We start from the raw sequence: 17076 nt of genomic DNA, 5'->3' as shown, positions 1-17076 counted from the left end.
TTTAGTTGGAAACTTTTTTTTGTAAATTCAGACCTTGCCTACAATCAGATACATTGCATATCCTCACATGAATATGTAGTCTTCATTCCAGCCTCTTGATTCATACTAGTCACAGTACAGCTGCTTCCTGCAGCTGGGAGGGTAGGTAAGCAAAAGTCTTTGAGTGTTTATGCCAGCTCCTCTATTTAATTTATAAAAGTGATACTTGTACATGGAGTGATAGGCTTATACCCTTCATCGCCTCTCTTCCCTGGAGACAGGAATACTATGATGCATGCTTGAGTACTTAGTCAACAGCACTATGTAACTGTGTGTACCCAAGCACATGGAATACTACAGGAATGGAATGGAATTTGAGTGATTTGTTAATCACAGAATAAAGATGATTGCCTCAGTTTTATTAATGTCCTAGTCACTCCCTTCATGTACTAAATGCTGAACAACACTTTAGAATAGCCGTCTTCATTGGTAACAATGGGGGTGGTTCTAATTGTAAAATTTCAAGAATTTAGAATGTGTTACAGGGTTACAGTGACCTACTCTGATACCCTTTCTAGAAACTAATTTAAAAAATGGCATATGTCCTCCTTCCTCTCTCTGCCCAAAGCAAGTCTTTGTACAAGCTGCTGATCTGAGGTTCAAATGTCTGTGTTTAATACATGGACAGTTTAAGCACAGAGAAAGTAACAGCATCTTCAAAAAGGAGGTGGAGCTCAAATGTGGGTGTGTTAAAATTAAAACCTGACAGTGGACCGTATGCTTTCCTGCATTTTTTTTCCCCCCAAAGGCTGTCTCAAAATTCCATGCACATGCAACCTTGTTGACATGCACAAGTCTTGCCCAGATAGTAGCAAGATATGAAGATTCTAAGAAGTAGCACATGTTTGTGATCTGCAGAAAGATAAAAGGAGGCAGGGCAAAGCTGAGGATTACATATTGCACTGTAAAAACAAATTAACTGAAAACTTGGAGCAAGCCAAGTCTTGTGGTGGTAGGATTAGTTTAGCCTACTTACCGGAGCACTGGTCCGGGACATGGCAGTCCTAGGTTCTTTTCCAAGCTCTGCTGCTGGCCTGTTGTGTGACCTCCAGCAAGTCACGTTACCTATGTGCCTCAGTTTCCCCATCTGTAAAATGGGGATCATGCTCTTTTTGTAAAGTGCTTTGCGCTCCATGCCTGAAAAGCACTATGTAAGAGCTAGGTATTTCAAAAATGGATGTATAAGTGGTCCACACAATTTGCAGACGGGTGGTGGCCATCATCTCAGACTAGGAGTTTGGAAAAAGTTGCTTTCACAATTTCATCTGCCACAGCCCCTTACAAATTCTTTCAACAAAGGATCCAGTTATTTTCTTGCTTCCCTGGCATCATAGTAAAATGTATTGACTAAAACATTCCTGCTGTTACAGACCTGAAAATGAAAGATGGGATATGCCTTTTTATAACCCTCTATAAAAAGAAGACCTGAAAGCTTATCAGACTTTTTTAAACCATTGAAGTATCACCAATGTCTAGTCTGCTTTTCCTGAGAGTTTCAGAAGTGGGATTAGACCTTCAGAGCACCAGTCTTATTTTTAACAAAATTTAAGTGTTTGCAGGTGGATGTTAAATAGGTGTCTAAACAGGTCTAAATAGTCTCAATTAAAACTTCAATTAGATGATTAGACTTTGGTAGTGCAATATCTTAATCCTACCACTGGTCCATAAAGTATTGGAGGCTAAGGTTTTCATAAGTGACTGGTGACTTTGAGTGCTCAAAGGGAGATGCCTTAAAGTGGCCTGACTCTCTTTTTAGAAAGTACTGAGACACCCATGCTCTGAAAACTGGATACTAAAAATAGACCCTTGAAATCACTGACTTTTTTAAAATAAATAAATGTCTGCAGCGTTCACAAAATCTACACTTATATTGTGAAAAACTGAGGAGGCCTTTTGAGCTGCCTTAAAACAATGAAGCAAAGTATAAATTCAATTTTCCCTGCCAAATAGCATTTAAAGTTCTATGCTGGGGGAGTGGCCGGGAGGAAACCATATTAAGCAGAGGTGATAGTACGGTCTATTGCTAAGGTTGACTTTCCATTATAAACCTGTTTTCAGTTGCTTATTACTTTGTTAAACTAATCCATTGGGCTGAAATTTTCCATTGTGTATGTCTGCCTCAGGCTGAAGTATTTGGAAAATTTCAGCTAAAATCGTTCAGGTGTCAGTGATGTTAGAGGAAAAAAGACATTCTTCCCTTGTTTAAAAATTCTTCTAGTCATTTAGTTGAGAACCTCTACGATCATCATGCTGTGGAGTAATGATTTGAAATTTGGCAAATGTGTTGCATTGCTAGGAGAGCTGTGCCTTGTGCTGTTTCCATAAAAATGTGTGTAAATTTGGCCAAGTGATGGGCTGCTGGGAGCATGGGGGTGGAGGATAGAAGCAGAGAGGGATGGAGACAGGATACAAAATGGGTGCCAAAGAGAGGTGGGGAACCGACCGTCTGGGAGCCTAGAAGCAGAAGGGTCTTTAGCCACTAAAGACACTCTTCTCCAAAACCTGGAATTGAATCCAGGATTCTTGAGTGTCTGTGTTCCTCTGCAGTTACAAATAACTGAGAAAACCAGTGGTAATGTGTAGTCCACACAGAGAACAGCCTACTACTGCTACCAGTTACTCTGTTAGCTCAAGTGTAGAGGTCTTTGTTGCTGATGACCCAAGATAGGGATCAGTATGGCTCTACATGAAGACATTTGGGGTTTTTTTCAGTTTTTGTGTTAAAATTAGGAAATTACATTTTAAAAAAATTAAAGAATACTAAGGTTGCAAAGTCAAGCATTCAAAAGTTAGAAACTCAGTTTTATGGTTGCCCCTGAAACCTTAGTCCAGCCCCCTTGTGTTTATTATGCATAACCTTCAATTGCATGATCAAATGCAATTTTTCCACAAGATCCTTCATTCAGTGCCCAGGCTCCGTGCTGTGGAGACTAATCATGGTTGTGTAATGATGAAGTTGCTGTCTGCAGGACCCTTACCTCATTCATTATCGAAGTTGGAAGATGTGTAGTGAATGAGGCAGGGGATTAGAGGAAGAGAGAGGCTGATCCTGTGGTTGTCAGTTGAATGTTGTCCTGGCAAATTGGATTCTATCCCTGCCTGTGCTAGAGTTGCTATGAAATTCTGGACAAGTCACTTAAACCAAAGTGTTCACAGGTGGTTGGTTTGTTTCTCATTTTCTTGCAATTAAATTGTGTCGATTTAAGGTAGTCGAAATTAACGCTGTTCTGCAGTTTAATGCTATTTAACTTGAATTCAGTTTCCACACTCCTCTTAAGTCATCTTGCCCTTCACTTGAAGTCCTTGTATTAATTTCTTTATCTAAACTTTGAAACAGCAAAGCCAGAAACAATGGATTATTTTAAACTACTCTGTAACAGGAAACAAATGTTTGTTTTAAATCCCTCTTCCACCCTAATGAAAACTAAAACAGATATAAACTCCCGAGGAATTTTGATAAAATATCCATGATTGTCATAATGGAGCTGCTGAATGTTGGGATTCCCCGTGGGACCTTTTCTGTTTATGCAGAACACAGTGTCAAGTTCTGGGAAAGCACTTTTGTCTAGTTCTCTGGGATCCAAAAACTGAATTTGATGCCCACTCATTCATGTTACTTTGTTATGTATGTAACAGTTCTGTGCCCACAGCGCCCAGGCCCAGAGATGGGGCGGAAGGTACAGGGTAATACCATTACAATTCCAAATCATGTCGCACACTGTACAGTTTATATACAGCTTTCCTAGCTACTTGTATCTAATTGGTTTGGACATCATATGGCTGGGGTAAGGACCAATCACTTTTATCCTCATCGTATCTGTACTTCAAGCTTATCAGTTCAGGGTGTTTACTTTTCTCAACTAGCCCAAAAACACCATCTCCAGCACACAGCCTGTCACACCCTTTTATAGTTTAACCTTGTGCTCAAATCAAGTTATGTGGAAGTTTACTCATGCCCAGCAAGATCTAAGCCTGCACGAAATATTAATGTGATAAACATAGTCCTACTTAAAGTATTTTCTCTCTAGAGGTGTATTGGTTTTTGCTGTTCTACAGGTTCTTCTTCGAGTGATTGCTCCTATGCATTCCATTTAGGTGTGCGCGCCGCGCGTGCACGGTTCTTCGGAACATTTTTACCCTAGCAACTCCGGTGGGCCGGCTGGGCGCCCCCTGGAGTGGCGCCGCTATGGCGCTAGATATATACCCCGGCCCGCCCGCTCCTCAGTTTCTTCTTTCCGCCCGTGACGGCTAGTAGGAACAGTGGAGTGCTGTATTTTCTCTCTAGAGGTGTATTGGTTTTTGCTGTTCTACAGGTTCCACCACTCAAGCTTCAGGCACTCTAGAGCGAGATTGTGGGCTGAATCCTTTGACTTGCAATGGCAGCCGAGGATTCCCCTAGGCAATCCTTGGGTAATGCAAAGCCAAAGCAAACTCTGCATCACTGAGTTTTGGGCCCAATATCATAATGTTAGACAGAAACCTTCATCTCCTTTCCTCCCCCACATCCCCAATAGCACACAGCCCTCCTAAGGGCTTCACTTGAGAGGCTTCAATTAACATTTTTTTCACTGAGCGTGGGCCTAGTCCTGGGAGGTAGTAAAAGCCCTCCACTCCTGTTGCAAACACCAGCTCAGTGCTTGCAGTCCAAAAACAAGGCAAAAGCCCATTGCTGTTCAGCACCCCAAACTCAGCTCTCTTTAGAGCACTTTTGAGTTCTTCTGTCAGAACCTCCAGTTTTGGTGGCAGCTTTTTAAAAAAAAAAAAGTTCCCTAATGGAACTCAAACCTCAGACAGACATGAAGCTGCTATGCTGAATGTGGCCAGGTGCCTGGTTTTCTTCAGTTAATGTAAAGCCTGAAGATCCTGGAAAGTTACTGAACTTGGCCTGGAGTTAGCAGCAAGCATCACTCTTGGGAGCCAGCTGTAGGGGGGAAATTCCTTAGATTTCATTGGTAAAGGACCAGGCCCTAATTCTGTAACTATTACTCTGCCAAGGCCAGGTTCAGAAGCCAGCCTACCTGTCTGAACTACTGAGAATGTGTAGTGGGCCGAGTGCTTGCCTCATAACGTGTCATATTCATCATGGCTAGATAGTCTGATGGCTAGTGCAAAACTGGTCTGGACCCTGAAAAAGCTGAGCAGCTACAGGGGGAGAGGCAGGGAATATATTTTAGAGATTTACTGATGCTGTCACCTCTATCCAGAGATGCTGATTTGGAACAACAGACAAATCAGAGCACAAGGCTGCATCCAGCACGAGAACCATAGGTGCTTCTGTGGTTCCCCCTCCCCACATGCAACTCGCTTTTGTGATTTTAGGGTAAAATATTGTTTAATTCAAAAGATCAATGATCTTATGCAGCAGCTGCTATCCCCTTCATTGTCATTGTTTGTGTCTATAATTAAGGTAAATGTTTAGCACGTAGTTTGGTATTTTTACACACAATGGCCTAGATTCACCTCAACTAGCACAAGGTCGTGTCTATTTCCCCCTCCCCACCCTTTTCCCTGTATTCTGTGGGATTCTGCCCAACAGAAGTCAGGTGCTGTCATTCTTCCTCTGGATTTTTAAGAGTGGAGAGGACTACAGAGAGTTATCATGAAGCCAGCAGAGGGGCTGGTTGACCTGCTGACCTTCCTGAGTCAAAGCCAGAGCGGGGAGACTGCCAAGGGCTGATAGCTAGGGAGCTAGAGAGCCAAGACTTGGAGTAGGCTGAAGACTGAGAGCAGCAGAGGGAGATGCCTGCTGGGGAGCTAGACAACTGTCCTTGTACAAGGACAGTGCTGGAGCTATATGTTGCATGCACTGTTTGGACTATGCTGGTAGAATTCCGGACTGTAGCTGTGGGACTTTTGTTATGACTTACGTGCACAGGACTCTTGTAATAAATGAACCCCCACAGGGCTATAATTATACTTGGGAAGATACTTTGGGCTATTTCTGGGGAGTTTCAAGGAAGGCAAGTGAAGCAGCGGCACCTGTCATGCAGTGGCCTGCAGCAGGAGGGCGCTCCAGGTGGAATGGCCCTATCACATTGCCATCAATCAATTATCCAATGGGTTTTTGTTGAACATTTCATCTAAAGCACTACAAATGCATATAAGAAATATGATGCATAATCCCCCAAACAACAAAAGAAACAAAATTACACACACATAATTGAGATCAGAATCTGCCATAGAATCTCCATACTATTAGACGTATAACAGCTGTCACTTGGTACCACAATGTAATAATATGCTATTAAATGGGAGAAGAGAATCACACTTTCAGGGAAATGAATCTATAAAGTCTTTGGGAAAATCAAATAAGGTCCACCAGTTAAACCTACAAAACAATTAATGCCCTGGTGTATAGATTGTATAGATCCAGTCAGAGAAGGACTAAATAGGCTAGTTGATAAGTCTACTCTTGCCATTGGGACACCAGAATCTCACTGGATTTACTGTAATGACTCAGCAGCAATCAATACCTCAGCACTGATTCTCTGATGGAGATTGTTCTTACCCAGTTCCCAATCCCTGAAATGGTGCCCCTGTTTCTGTTCAGTCCTGTACAACAGGTGTCTTCAGCTCCCATGCACGCCCTAGAAGCTTTTCCATTCTCTATGGTGACAACTTGTTAGAGGTTGCTGCAAAGGATTGTTACGTGTATGTTGAATGCGAAGACATCTGCTGTGTATAACTGAGCACTGAAAGAGGGGCCAGGCTGGAAGAAAAAATCAGATGCTTTGGATTGCTGAGTTGGAATGGTTAGTAGGTGAAAGGGAGTAATCAGCCTTGCATAGGGCACCAATAAAGAAACAAATTTCAAAGAATAAATGAAAACATTGAATGAGGTAGCAGCTATGTAGTGAAATATAAATAGTGCGCTACAGCTTTAACGAGCAGACTTCAGAAAGGTGAGGCCAACAAAGCATTGAAGTTCATTACATCCTTAATTAGACATCAGAACTTAAGACTCAGCATTTAACACTATACAAGTTCAAAACAACATACCGAGATCAACCAGTTAAGCGGTAGGTGGCTAAGATGCTCATTTCACAGCAGGGGAAACTGAGACAAGAAAGAAGAACTGATGTGCTTAAGTCCAAGTAGCAAGTAAATGGCTGAGCTAGGATTGGAACTCAGGACCTGCTGACCCCAGTCTGTGCTTATCCTGTCATTCCAAGGTCTCTTTAAACTTCAGAAATGTACAAGCTGAACAAACGTTCAATCTGCAGCAGATATTTTAAAATGCAGAGATCACGAAGACTAAATTAATTATCAGGAATACACCAATTAATAATTTATAGCACTGGATATTTGATGCCATCAGCCTACCATCATCATCTTTAATTTATAGACATATTTAATCCTAACATTAACCATGAACATAAAAAAACAACAACCCATCATACGAACGTGCTGTTATGCCTAATATTGCTGTGTCCTGTTACATACCAGTTCTTCACCCTGACACTAGGTGGGTCTATACCATAACCTTACAAGGCACTACTAGAAATATCCTGGCTTTGTCTTTTTATTATTATTATTATTATTTCATTTTTCAGATGACAACACCTGAGAGGTTTATGACCATCAGGAGAATTTACTACTAAGTCATATACTGATGTAATGAAATCTAATATATGCTGTGTAATGAATTATGAGATGTTACTTAGTTTCAGGATTTTATTACTTCAATCAGTTATGACCATATTTCCTTTTATATGGTTGCTCACTCTTTAAACATACCAGATGACTGTATAGAGAACACCTAATAAAATCTGGAGATGTTAGAATGTAAATGTTTTAATTTTTTTGCTGTAAATTTGTTTTCTTTCTAGCAATGCGAGCTGTCATATTGAAAACAGTACATACCTTGTTGGTATTATTTCAGATCTTTGATAGAAAATAATTGGATGGCACTACTTAATTATGTCTACTGAGAAACATTATTACTTGGTAGTGATGGTGCTTGGGGATAGAAGGGAGAAGAGGAAAATAGTATTCATTTTTAATGGAAAATTGGAAAGACTATAAACATTGCCATTCATGATAGAAGCTATTGTCCTGATTCTCCTCTCATTTATACCCATGCACCTCCAGCGACTCACTGAACTCACTCCAGATTGATACCACTGTCAATTAAAGGAGAATCAGGCTTTATGTTCTATAAGCTACAGCAAAATCAGAGGTATGAAAACTGTTATCATAGTCTCCTGGAATTTCCTCCTAAGTTTTGCCCCAAACCAATTCTTGCATTACATGTACAAGGCTATCATCATTTGAAATGTAGGGCTGATGTGATCTCACACGAATGCACTCCATGGAAGCAAGTGGAGATACACAGCTATAAAACAGACATAAGATCAGCAGCAATGTCTTCACAATTTAATTATAAAACTGTCATTAACTGTCAAACTATATTATAATAAATAGTAGCTGAAATTTCCCTATTGACATTGTTGGGATGTTTATAACCGGTGTTGAATTTTCATGGTAAATATTTTAAAATTGGTTTAATGAGGGTTAGTATAATATACTCCATGGAATAAAAATATCAAAGGGTAAGACCTTTGTGCATCTTAATATAGGTACTGCCCTGATATATGAGCATAGATACCTTGTATTTTATAAGGACTGCAGCTAATGTGCTACTGCTATACAAAAATAGGCCCCCATTGAAATAAAAGGGGAGTTCTAGTTGTATACCAATGGAACAACAGGACACAAAGAAGCTCTAATTAAAAGATTCTAATAATATCTACAGCCCTACATCTAAGGGTATATCTACCCAGCCGCTGGGACGGGAGATGTGATTCCCAGCTTAGGCAGATATACGTGTGCTAACTCTGGCCGAGCTAGCTCCCTAAAATAGCAGTGTGGCTACAGCAGCACAGGTGGCAGCATGGGCTAATCACCCGAGTACATACATAGCAGGTCGGCCTCCTGCTGGAGAGCACATCAGTCAGGGTTGCCCTATGGGATCATCCCTGCAGCTCCATTGTTTGGCTTAGAAAAATACCAATAGACTAAAGTGGCAAAAAGCCCTTTCACTGTGGCCCTCCAAAGCCTTTGAGCTTTGCCCAGTTTCCATTATCCCATGACCTGATGACCCCATTTTTCATGTTATATTTGTTCAGTTAGCACTATTGCTGCCTATAAACAAGACCAGCTTTCTGTGTGTGGGGATTGGATTGTCTGCCTTAAAATAGTTCCAATACAAAATTACTTAATCATCTAACCAGTATTATTAAGGGGAAGTTCTACGGCTTATGGTATACAAGAGGTCATGCTAGATGATCACAGTGGTTCCCTTCTGGCCTTGGAATCTAGGAATAAAAAATTATCTCAATAAGAGTGTATCCCAAGATGTTTTTCAAAAGGCCCATCTTGTTTCTCACTCCCATTAACGTCTCTACCAGTAATTTTATCAAATGTTAAAGACCTTCAAAGGGGTATGGAATAAAGAGCTTTATATTACCTTTGAAGACAGATCCTGGGAACAAATCTGGGCTTATTCACCTAGAGGGAAATGGCACTTGAAATGCCTGGCCAGCATACTTGAAATATGTCTTTTGTACAGTTATAAGGCACAGTTTAAGTCCATTAAGAGCATTTTGACAGTTTATCAATATTTGGGAACATGCCATTGGACTGGCCTGCCATAACCCTGCATGTAGGAAAAGTTGAGCCAAAGCAGTTCAACTAAAATTGACATCCCTTTACCCTTTAGGTCTTTAATAAATGACTAAAACACTTAGTATTACATAGCTCTTAAAACTGTTCCGCTGTGTATTGTTAATAGATGCCATCCAAAAACATGTTTTGGCAAATACGTTGTATATTTATTTTGTGTATTTCTTTTACATTCCCCATAACATTGTAGACTTCCAGACATCTCCTAAAATAAGTCCAAGCATTACTTGTAATTTGCAAAGAGCAGGAGGAAACAAACTGTGCTTTCCATAAGTTCTATAGAGGATGTAAGACTCCATATTTGCTGGTTTATTTTTTTTAAAAACTTTGGAGTCAAAGATCCTCTTTCTTCCAGGCTTTATTCTCCTCCTCAAATCACATCTGATATAAGTTTGCTGTTGTTTCTCACCTAACCTCCTCAGTAGGAGCCCAGAATAGCTTTGCCCAGGAGGGTCACTTGATAAGATATCCTAGTATGCACTGCTGTTGTTGCTGTGTCCGTTCCAGGATATTAGAGACACAAGGTGTGTGAGGTAATATCTTTTCTGGACCAACTTCTGGTGGTGAGAGAGAGAGAGAGAGAGAGAGAGAGAAAAGCTTTCAAGCTACACAGAGCTCTGAGCTGAAGAAGAGTTCTCTGTGAGCTTGAAAGCTTGCCTCTCTCACCAACAGAAGTTGGTCCAAAAAAGATATTACCTCGTCAAGCTTGTCTCTCTAAGATATCCTACTGGCACTCAGTTGCTGAAAAACTTGATTTCTCTTGCTCCATTTCCTAACTCAGTAATATATACCATAGAAATCAAATACTATGACTGGCTGCCTGTGTCATGGCCAGCCAATAAATCAACTGTTGGTCCTAGTAACAATACTGTGTGACATGTTTAAAGTGTTAATTTTCCAAGTGAAATAATGATTACTTGGATATATAATTTAAGAAAATGTTTGTTGGCCTATCACATTATCGTAGATTGACTGGGAGTTGTACCCATTCTTATGTAACTGACGACTGCAATTTAACCAGTTGCTTAAAGAATTTTGGTCCTGATTCTCATCTCACATATGCCACCTTCCTTACTGCAGACTTCTATGAAGCTACTTCTGATTTACCCCAGAATATGGCCTTTCATTCCTTTGATTGGCAAGGTTAACAGTCAAAGGTGACCCCAGAAACTGTGAATGTGATGCATGGAGGGTGGAGTGGAATTGTCCTGCAAATATTAGATCTTGTATTCTGGATTTGCTCCACTACCATTAGCAATATTACTTTGTTCTGCTGAGTGAATCCGTTGGAGGAATCTCATGTCTCTTTCTGTTGGCTGAACCAACCTCTCTATTCAGCATCACAATGACAGTTCCAGTGGAAAGGCACACAAATTTAGAAAAGGCTGTTTCTTGGCCCCCTTGTGATTGCAGTGAGTCTTCTCTGCACTGTTGAAGATTGGAATATTGGCATAAAAATCACTATAGCCCACAGTGCTGTGATGGATGAAAATTTGAGTCACTGAGTCAAGGAGTTGGCATAGATGTGTTCATTTGGGATGATGAGCCCATGTTCCTTGGCAGTAACTATCAGAGTGGTTTATTGCCCCTATGCCCCACTTCCTGTGGGGTTCTGTCCAGGAGCAGACACTCAAGATGGTTCTGGGAAATATATAGAAAAAGTGACTCCATAGATAACTAAATGAGTATATGATTCAAAACTATCCTCCTTATTCTTGACTCTGTCTGGACTGGTCCTCCATATCACCCAGGCTTTCTCTCTCTTCTCCTCTCTTCTAACACCAGTCTGCTCATTGTCCTGTTTCACAACTCTTGGTATAGGAGCCTTTTCTTCTGCAGCTCCTGCCATCTGCAACAGCCTGGCAGTATCCCTCTAGGAAATTTACAGCTCAAATCCCTTTCCTATTGCTCTCATTTATTGATGAATGCTGAGACTTGATTATTTAACTCTGTAAAGCATTTGGGAATATGATTTGTAGATGAGATACTATGCAAACAAAGATATTTCATTTCCATTGAAATCAAAAGGGAGGGGTAGGTTGCCATTGACTTTATTGGGAGCGGAAGCAGAGCCTAAAGTTGTCCTGTACAACTGTATGGCGAACATACATTAAACAGTCTGAAATCAGAACCCATGTTCTGATAGTGATCTACAAAACAGTCAGTGTAGACAACCTTGTTCTGATGTTATGGGAGCAGTATGTTGACAGCAGAAGCAATATGACAAAATCACACACCAGTTGCATAGGCAAGAGGGAGTAAAATGAATGTGCAAGTATATAAAACTTGTTCAAGTCAATTACATAAGTTAGTAACCCCTGCAGTGTTTGAAGTTTAAATTGCTTGGAAATTATTCCAATTCTTATATCAGGGGAGAGCTCCTTCCTGGAAATAGGCTGAGCAGGCAAAGACAAATCTACCATATGTAGTACAAGGGACTCAAGGGAGCCGAAGAGAAAATACTTTGTTACTGCCTTGTGTTGCTAAAAATATTTAGTCCTAGGTGGTGATAACAAGTGGGCTTAATAAGGAGCAATTATTTCTCACTGGGTAGACAATTTTTACAGTTTCCTTTTCTGTCTATATAATGCAATCCTAGCTGCTTAAATAACCTAGGATTGTTCATAATAAATTGCCATAGAAAACCCTCAGCTCAGTCCAGATTGTGTAATACTAAAGAAATTGCACTATTTAGGTATCCACATTTTTTTTTACCAGTTTTTTAACCCAAAATCTATCCTATTGAAAAAAGGAGTAATGAGAAAGAAATTGCTTGCCAGTGTGCAACTGTTTTAAATTATAATGTGGTTGGTTAGCTTTAAAATTGCTGTTTTGATGGTTTATTTTTTAATGCTTTAATTTGGCGCTGTTCTGTGGGGATTGACTGAATTTATAACCTCAATCCCATGGTTAAATTGTTCCTATGAGAAAAGGCTCCTTGGATTGAACTTGCTTAAACTTCAGTTGAGGGAGGAGGGGTGGGTGAACCTCATGTCAGTGTTTAAATATCCTAGGGGATCACTCAAGGATTAATGCCAAGGTCTCCTCAGGCTCCCGGGAGCTGGCTTTACAACTAGGAGTGGACCTGAATGGAAACAGGAGGAGAGGTTGGGCTACAAATCAAGACAGGCTTTTTCTTTCAGATGCTCAGTAGAATTTGGGATTAGCTACTAAAAGAAATAGTAGAAATAGGCAGGGGAAATGTGTTGATAAAAAAGAGGGGTCTTTACTTAGGAGTGCTGGGTGGCTGAAGTGCAGCATGAGGCTAAATGGTGCTGTCTCCACTAGAGAATGGAAGCACTGGTAACTGAGTTGTGGGATGACACCTGGGTAAGTGCCAACCGTGCAGTGTGCCTGCACTAGCCATGCTGTTTTGGTTGCAGTTTTTCCCTCTGAATACATTTGCCCTTTACTGCTCAGTTGCAGGTGCCCTGCCCCCGCAGAACCCACTCTACAGTTCCTGACACAGATCCCCTAAGCAGTGGCTTCTGGGAAATATTAAAAGGCCCTCTGGGAACCTCCAGGAAATGACTTCAGAAAGAGGAAAGAAACTTTTCTGTACCTCTGTGATGAGTGCACCTTGCCAATGCAGCAGCCCACCGTGGGGATGAGAGCTCTTCTGGCTGTGAAGAGAGCAGCGATTGCCCTGTGAATAATAGCTGCCTAAATAGTTAAAGGGCACAAGTCTGGGGTAGGCAGGCCATTGGTGACTGCTGCAGTGGTGAAGATTTACATGGCAGTACACATGTGTTACAGGGGCCTCTGATCAAGGTGACCTGTGTACCAGAGCCTGCTGAGGAATTTATACACCTGGGATTCCTAACTGTGTAGTGAACTTGCTTTCACCCCTGACCACACCAGGATCTGGGCTTATCCATAGCACTAGTACAAAATCATTCATAACCAGAGCACTAGCCCACCCAGACCTTGAAATACCAAGAAATGAGAGAAAAGTAACAGCCACAGTTCAGATTCAAGGCAAAAGGCTTCTTCTTGGATCAGCGATGGTACAGAGATACCAACATTTACACACAGCACTTATAAGGAGGAAGGTAGGTAGGGATGCTAGATTAATTTGACACTGGAGAGGCATGTCTTTATCACGCTAACTGGACTAACAGAGGTTGTGTAATACAGGCAAACAGGACCTTCAAAAACATCTCTTGGCGGAAAATCCCCGGGAGAGAAAGAATTCAGAGAGCAAGTGGAAGCAGATACCGTGCAGTCAAGTTGTTCACACAGCTGACATGAAAGGACCAGTTCTGTGAATGGTGAGGTTGTGCGAGTTTCGGTGGGGAAAGACAGAAACATGCAGTGACCCAAAAACTGATTGCAAGCCTGGAGCACTTGCCTTAAGAGAACTTTTTTATATGACTCCTGAGCCTGGGGAAAATGAAGGGCTAAGTTTAGTGTCTGCTAGATTTCTAGGAATGTGTTTGATGTCCCATGGCAGCTAGCTGACACAGTGCAACTCTCCCCCCAACTCTCACAGTGCAGCCCTGTTGTTATTGTCCAGGTTTGTTATATAGGGTTGCCAGTTTCTCTGCCTTCTTGCAGCTCTACTCGCAGCACTGAGTGATGGTCAGCTCAGCCAGTCACTCACAACCATACACCAAAGTATTGCGGTAAAAGTAGTGTGCTATGGGGCACCACAGTGTGTGCAGTGTTACTTGGACAGGGAGGTGACTTTCGGCAAACTTGATCCCTGGACAGTGGCATGCAGAAAGTAAACCAGACAGGCCACTTATCTAGTGACTAGTGGTGAATTACAGGACAATAGAAGGAGGGCGTTTCACCATTATTATGCCAGCAGTTCACATGCATGCTGGCACTACATGACTGGAAATTGGCTTGGGGAAGACCACATAGTGGTTAGCCTTGTTCAAAGCAAGTCTAATCCAAATGTTGGTTAGAACCCCAGGCACTGTTGGGAACGCTTTTGTGTGTGTGGATATGAGGGGTGTAACAATTAGCCTAGCGAGATCAAATGGTTAAACTCACAGCATACAATGTACCAGCTTGAGCTGAGTAGCCGCTCAATCGAGATGGAACATTTCATGCTGGTAGTTCTGACCTATCTATGCTGCACCTTTGTATTAAATTTGATACTGCCCTTGGATTCCTGGCAAATTGCAATGTAGTTGGGGAAAGTTTACCATAATCTAGCTGACTATTCCTGTGGAAAGCAAATTTAACCTACTATAGAGAGAGGGTGACCATATGTCCTGTTTTGGTGGGACAGTCCCTTTTTTAAGCCCTGTCCCAGCCATTCCGACTTTTTTGGCAAAATTGGGCATTTGTCCTGTTTGCTCTTGCCAACTTGACATGAGCAAATGGGACAAATGCCCACTTTTGTCAAAAAAAATGGGGTGCAGAGGAACGTGCAGGGAGGGGAGGAAGGGGTATGAGCGGATATGCTAGCCCCGCATGTGGGGGAGGAGGGAGGTAGGGTTGGGGGGAAGGCAGCATTCCAGTATGCGGGGGGACGGCAACAGCCTCGTGCAGAGGAGCCGGCAGGATTCCAGTGAGTGAGCAACAGCCTTGGGCAGGGGCCAGGGGCAACTTGGGCAAGTGGTTGGGGTGTCCTGTTTTCCTTCTGGGAAATATGGTCTTCCTGTATAGAGAAGGAAGATACATTTAATGGATCTATGATTATTTTCATCCTCTGGTGCCAATCTATTTGTTTAAAATCAAAAGTGTGATAGTATTTAAAGTTTAAAAAAAAATCATATTTGCAAAATACAGTATATACAACTCTACTGAATATGCTCATCTGGGAAACATACCGTAGTTATATCCGGTGTAACCCTTCTGACAGGTGGAATCGGCAGCAGAAAGGGCCGGGTTCAATATCTTTTAACAAGACAAAACAGAACCGGTTTGAGCCCACACACAGTAATCTGAGAAAACTAAGCCCTACCGCTGAGCACCTCGAAGAGGCAATACTTCCCCACGCACAAGCACCGAGTCTGCATGTAACAAAAGCCAACTTCTATTAACAAGGGACAGAGAACCTGGCATTAATTTGGGAAAACACCACAATCCCCACAGTACTGGCAGGATCCTTTGCCTCAGGTTCCCACCTTGTGGTGTGAAAGTCCAAACAAATGTCCCCTTTACATGCCACTCCCATTTCCCTCTGCTGCACCCAATTCACCATTGATTGTCCTTACTCAGTGAAGACTCAGAGTTGAGAGGTGCATTCATATGGGTCCACCTGCCAGCCCTGGAAGTGGGGAGGGGGCATTGGTTAATGTCTGCACTGCTGCTGTCACTGTTATCTTTGCTGCCATTCATCTCTGCCACTGTTTTCACTGCTGCTTAGCTTGCCGCTCGCTCCCACTTCTGTAATGCTGCATTTTGGGCTTCCCCACTCAGCTCAGCTCTTGGTGATTTCACTGGATAGTGAGGAACCTCTGTGCTGCTGCCTCTTTGTTGTCTTGCACTGCAGTACTGTTCCCATATCAGGTCTAAAACTTAGCCCCCAGATCTGCTCATCACTGAACAGAAACAAGGACTCTGAGTTGAGTCTAATCAGTGCTAGCATTAAGCATATGGGAGAGGAACAGCTGGTATTGAGAATCCTTTAGGCAGTCATAACATCATCAAGTAGAAACACCTGCCCCCATATTCCTTTTACCTGTAGTAGAATTTGGCATCCCTACCCCTGGCTTAGCACGTGAGGTTCAGTTTAGGGTGACCCCCTCAATCAGGGCAGGCTAAGTGCAGTTCCGCTGCCCTTTACTCAGATGAGAAGGACAACAATATTCCATTACACCTGCATTCAACACTAAAATGATTTGTAACCCCAAACCAGCCCAAACTGATCACTTTGGCAAAGTAGGTCTGTCTGCTGAACACTTAGGCAGAGTAGGTGTGTCTATGCAAACACAGTCTGCTTCTAAAGCCTCCCCCCCCACCCTCCATGCCTCACTGGATGTCAGGGGAGAACTCACTCAGACCCAGCTTACACCAGTATGAAATGGTGTATTATAAAACCACATTACAAGGTTTGCAATTGTATAGGAAGGGGGTCAGGTGGAGGAGTAAATCTCTTAACTCTAGAAATCTCCGCTGCAATCCAATCTCAATTACAAACAACAGTCAGTCTGATGATTTCAACCTAGTTTCCAGTGGACATTTGTCCACTTCTGAAGAACGCAGCACAGCCTGGCCTAGCCGGCAGTCTGTTCTATGGACCGAGCCAGGACCGAAGTACCAAGGCTGATGCTGGGCAGGACCGATAGGCACTGACGGAAGGTTGTGAGGCAGTTTGCACAGTGTTGCCTGCACTCTGCATGGTGGTAAGCATGGCTTCCAGATGTGAAATATTAGTACAAAAATTGACTGTGT

The 17076-nt window shown here is 42.1% G+C and overlaps 1 long non-coding RNA gene across 1 annotated transcript; it reads right to left on the bottom strand.

Moving 5' to 3' along the window:
• Positions 1-15095: 15095 nt before the first annotated feature.
• On the bottom strand, positions 15096-16337 carry LOC120396733. Its single transcript, XR_005593334.1, has 3 exons — positions 15897-16337; positions 15510-15576; positions 15096-15337 (listed from the first exon to the last, which is right to left on the bottom strand). It is a non-coding gene; the product is annotated as an uncharacterized LOC120396733 (long non-coding RNA).
• Positions 16338-17076: the final 739 nt, after the last annotated feature.

Source organism: Mauremys reevesii, linkage group 2, assembly GCF_016161935.1.
Source record: "Mauremys reevesii isolate NIE-2019 linkage group 2, ASM1616193v1, whole genome shotgun sequence".
Classification (NCBI taxonomy): Eukaryota; Metazoa; Chordata; order Testudines; family Geoemydidae; genus Mauremys; species Mauremys reevesii.
Note: the sequence above shows the minus strand (reverse complement) of the source record. Positions and strands in the feature narration are given on the sequence as shown.